The sequence below is a fragment of the Berghia stephanieae genome, chromosome 8 (assembly GCF_034508935.2).
Source record: "Berghia stephanieae isolate SIO BIC M18660-M18661 chromosome 8, UCSD_Bste_1.3, whole genome shotgun sequence".
Taxonomy (NCBI): Eukaryota; Metazoa; Mollusca; class Gastropoda; order Nudibranchia; family Aeolidiidae; genus Berghia; species Berghia stephanieae.
The window spans coordinates 6,207,854-6,212,853 of record NC_088367.1 but is presented as its reverse complement, the minus strand read 5'-3'; the positions used below and the strand labels follow the sequence as shown (position 1 = coordinate 6,212,853).

General features: G+C 40.6%; 1 protein-coding gene across 4 annotated transcripts in view; it reads right to left on the bottom strand.

Annotated features, from left to right (window-relative positions):
- Positions 1-5,000, bottom strand: part of LOC144978086 (tumor protein p53-inducible protein 11-like) — a 275,092-nt gene that overhangs the window by 144,168 nt on the left and 125,924 nt on the right. Inside the window, exon 1 of one of the 4 annotated variants that reach the window (XR_013646460.1) lies at positions 4,824-4,977. The exons of 2 other annotated variants lie outside the window; for them this stretch is intronic. The gene's annotated coding sequence lies outside the window, so the exon portion shown is untranslated. Of the gene's footprint in view, positions 1-4,788; positions 4,978-5,000 lie in introns of those variants that run through there. One more of the 4 variants, XM_078923646.1, reaches the window with a different exon arrangement.

The following is a 5,000-nucleotide window of genomic DNA, read 5'->3' as shown; positions in this document are numbered from 1 at the left end:
CCGTTATAGATAGTATGCGCTTGGCTTAGAAGCTCATAACATTGCCATCCGGAAGTATAACGGATCAACACACAAAACTGTGTGTATCCATGAACGTTTATAGTCAGGTTAATACAGTTCAGTGAGCATTACTCATAAAACGCGGATGGCAAAAAACAATAACAAAGACCTGAGTGACGTCATCTTCGAACAATCTATACTTCCAAATGTCAATGTTGTTAGTTTTTAGCCAAGCGCATACTATCTATCTATCCATTTATCTATCCATCTACCTATCTATCCATCTATCTATTTATCCATCTATCAATTTATCTATCCATCTATCCATTTATCTATCCATCTATCTATCTGTCCTTCTATCTATCTATCTACCTATCTATCTACCTATCAATCTACCTATCTATTTACCTATCAACCTATCCATCTGTCTATCAATCTATCTATCCATCCACCCATCTATCCAACTTTCTATCTACCCATCCACCCATTGATCTATCTATCTATCCATCGACATATCTACCCATCTGTCTATATATCTATCCATCCATCTATCTATCTATCTATCCATCGACACATCTACCCATCTATCTATCTATCCATCGACACATCTACCCATCTATCTACCTATCCATCGACACATCTACCCATCTATCTATCTATCCATCGACACATCTACCCATCTATCTATCTATCCATCATTTCCATGATATCATTTGACCTTTTCACAAGTCACGGCTCGTCAGCCCCCCCCCCCCCCCCCCCCCCCCCCCCCCCCCCCCCCCCCCCCCCCCCCGACTAATTCTGACGTTTTCTAAGCCGCTTACCTATTGACCTCTCTCAAAGACAAGCGTGAACTCTACCAAGTTCGCACAAAAGACTTTTCTTACATTTTCGTCATATTATAGCTTTAACTTCAATTATCCAAAATCTCAAAAGCTTAGACTTGCTCTGAGAGCCTCATGGTTAAAGAATTATAGAAAAAATTCGGCTTTTTTGAAGCGCAATATTCACTAAATCATCTCGATGCGCTTTACTAAGGGGTCCTTAGCCAACAGCAACACTTAACATATAGGAGACATGACGCCTGTTAGGCGATATTACAATTTTTTGTTTAGTGTCGCTGTTGGCTTGGGACCTCTTGTAAAGCTTTTTGAGCAGTTTTAGTTGATAATGCCCTATATAAAATGCACAATACATTTAAAGGAACTTTTTCCTGGAAATTTTACCTTTTTTTTTCAACATGAGGAAAAACCGTGATTTGTCGTCACATGGAACGATGACAAACTGTGCATTGGTGGAAAACTTGCTGTCACGTGATGTCAGCCATGTTGGTTTTTAATCAATCGATTTGGTGTCAAAGGATGTAAGGATGTCAGCGTGATACTCCGCCCTAGCGTGGCTCAGCGGTACGGTCTTTGCCTCGTACCCGAAAGGTACCGAGCTCGATCACCGGCTGCTGCCATCGGATGGCGTTCTTTTGGGTTTCTTTGTATTTTTTTTTTTTTTTGGCGGGGGGAGGGGGGTGTTTTTTTTTTTTGTTGTATTGTTGTTGATTTGTTGTTGTCACTTTGGGGGGGGGGGGGGGTTGTATGTTATTGTATTTTGTGGGGGGGGGGGGGGGGGGCGGGTTGTATGTTTTTGAATTTTTGGGGGGGGGGGTTGTATGTTTTTGTATTTTGTGGGGGGGGGGGGGGAGGTTGTATGTTTTTGTATTTTGGGGGGGGGGGGGGGGGGGGGGGGGGCGAGGTTGTATGTTTTTTGTATTTTGTGGGGGGGGGGGGGTTGTATGTTTTTGTATTTTGTGTGTGTGGGGGGGGGGGTTGTGAGGATGTTTGTTTTTCTGTTTGTTTGTTTGTTGTGGTTTTTTGTTTTTGCTTTTGTTTTCTGTTTTTGTTTTTGTTATTTTGCTTTTGGTTTTATTTCTTTGCTATCCCGCAGAAGGATATAATAGTTAGTTTTGATGTATTTGTGTACAGAAGACTTCCAAAAACGGCCATTTGACACAGCATCAAATCTCATTATGTCAAGAGCCTACTCGAACCTCTTGAAGTATTTATACATCAACACACTAGAACTCACGCTGATTATTATGAAGTGAATGCGTCTGTCATAGATTATGCCCCTTGATGGTGTCCAACACAGTGAGTACTATTATGAGGACAACATACGTGTAAACACTATAGATAGAATGCGCTTGGCCAAGGAGTTCACAACATTGCCATCCGGAAGTATAACGGACCAACACACAAACTCTGTGTAACCATGAACTTTTATAGTCTGGTTAATACAGTTTAGTGAGAACAACTCACAAACGCGGATGGCAAAAACAATAACAAAGCCCTGAGTGACGTCATCTGCATACTATCTATTGGGGAAGAGGGGGCATGGGGGGGGGGGGGGGGGGGGGAGGGCGATGGTTTCTTCGAGTGAACAAAACATTCAAACCTCATAATTAACCAGTAGATTTTTGACTAATCAAAACATGGAATTTGTGACACACCCTCACACCTGCTCGGGCAAACATCGTTGGTTGTTATAAACAATAGATAGAATGGAGTTGACGTCACTCGGGTCTTTGTTATTATTTTTTGCCACCCACGTTTATGAGTAGTTCTCACTAAACTGTATGAACCAGACGATAAGCATTCAAGGTTACACATAGTTTTGTGTGTTGGTTTGTTATACTTCCGGATGGCAATGTTACGAACTTTTTGTCCAAGCGCAAACTATCTATAGATAGTATGCAGATGACGTCACTCAGGCCTTTGTTATTGTTTTTGCCATCCGCGTTTGTGAGTTGTTCTCACTAAACTGTATTAACCAGACTATAAAAGTTCATGGTTACACAGAGTTTGTGTGTTGGTCCGTTATATTTCCGGATGGCAATGTTGTGAACTCCTTGGCCAAGCGCATTCTATCTATATTATTGATCAAGCTGTAGAACAGTGGGTATTTTACTTAAACATTGATAGTAAAACCTGTATAGTTTGCTGTGTCTACCATTCATTGTCATTGTTTACATTATGACGATTGTCCGAGAGGCGTGGTTATCTACTTGTCTACTCATGACAACAACAAACCACAACACTGAGATATCAGCCCCAGGTGGGGAGGTCTTGTTATTCTTTGTCCATCAATCAAGGGAGTAAATTTTGCAGATAATGCATTCACTCAATATAGATAGAACGAAATTGACGTCACTCAGCTCTTTGTTATTGTTTTCAGCCAGCCAAATTTTATGAGTTGTTCTCACTAAATTCTATCATTCAGACTACAAACGTTTGAGGTTACACATGTCTTTGTGTGTTGGTACGTTATATCCGGCCAGTGGATGTTGTGAGTATTTTAGCTAAACGCACAGCATACATTGGGTTATTGATTGAATGCGCTTGTGACCAAATTCAGTCTACAAAATACTACAGAAATGGCACTGGTATCTCAGAGTTGTGGCTCAGTGTGGTGTTTGCTTCGTACCCAAAAGGTACCGAGTTCGATCACCCGCCGTTGCCGTGGGTGGCCTCGAGCAAGTCACCTCGACCTAGCTCAATTTGAGGCGCTGCACTGCGGCTGATGCCTTGGTTATTCCAGTCTTCCCTTGGAATAGACGCGAGAGACAAAATTCCCCTATGGGATGAATAAGGGGAATTTTATTCTATTTTATTTCTTTATTTATTTTTTTATTTATTTATTTATGATAGAATGCGCTTGGCCAAGGAGTTCACAACATTGCCATCCGGAAGTATAACGGACCAACACACAAAACTATGTGTAACCACGAACTTTTATAGTCTGGTTAATACAGTTTAGTGAGAACAACTCACAAACGCGGATGGCAAAAAACAATAACAAAAGCCTGAGTGACGTCATCTTCGTTCTATCTATATATATTTATTCTGTTCACGAGGTGTGTGATTTCTGAGTTTGTTCATTTGCGTTCACAATCAAACTTTTCAAAACAATATTTCCATACAAGCTGTCATTTGTATAGAATTCACGCTGATGAACCGTCGCCATCGTTAACTAATGGCCTGAAACTGACAAAAAAATGACGTCGAAAGACAAGTCTTTGGCCACAAAAGAAAACAAATCGTGAGTTGTATTCAAATGTTCAAGCAATGAAATAACTTGTTTCCTTGGGCTCTACTAACGACAACTCACTGGACGCTACACGAACCTAAAGATGTCAAACTATAAGACCAAGAGGGTTCGAGCGGAGCCATCGTCAAGTTATAGCGTGACACTGAAACCCCAAAAGACTGGCATTTTGACGTCATTATTTGGTTTCTGCACCGCCCAGTGAGTTGTCGTTAGTAGTGCTCATGGAAACAAGTGATTCCATTGGTTGAACTATTGAATACAACTCACGATTTGTTTTCTTTTGTGGCCAAAGACTGGCATTTTGACGTCATTTTTTGGTCAGTGTCAGGCTATAAGTTAACGATGGCTATCATTCCAGTGTCAGGAAAAAAGTGAACGATTGCTACAGATGGACATTACTAAAAATCGGCGACAAACCCATTCCCCCTAATATACATTTTTTACCCATCATTAAAACTCACAACATTTATTAATGAGCAGCTCCATCAAATATCGGGAGGTTCAAATTTAATCAAAGAAGACAAATAATGTAGACGTTTCAGGTTACCCCTTAATCGACAAAACACGTCACGCGTGTTTTTGTTGATAAAGGGGTAACCCGAAACGTCCACAATTTCTGTCTTCTTCTGATTTAATTGAATTAAAACTTCTATTCTATTTCCTATTGTTTGTTTTTTTTATCAAACTCACACAGGCAGGCAGGTTCTCACTGAATCCAAAATTACCTCATTCAATCGTTGATATCAACTCACTGTACAAATTTATACCGTATTCCAAGCTACGAATGTTAACAAAACAAGCACTTATTTAGAAGAACAGGGAGAATGAGAGAGAATGAGCGATAGAAAGCGAGAGAAAAAAACGAATCAGCCACAGCTTAATGCTTTAACCACCAACCACCA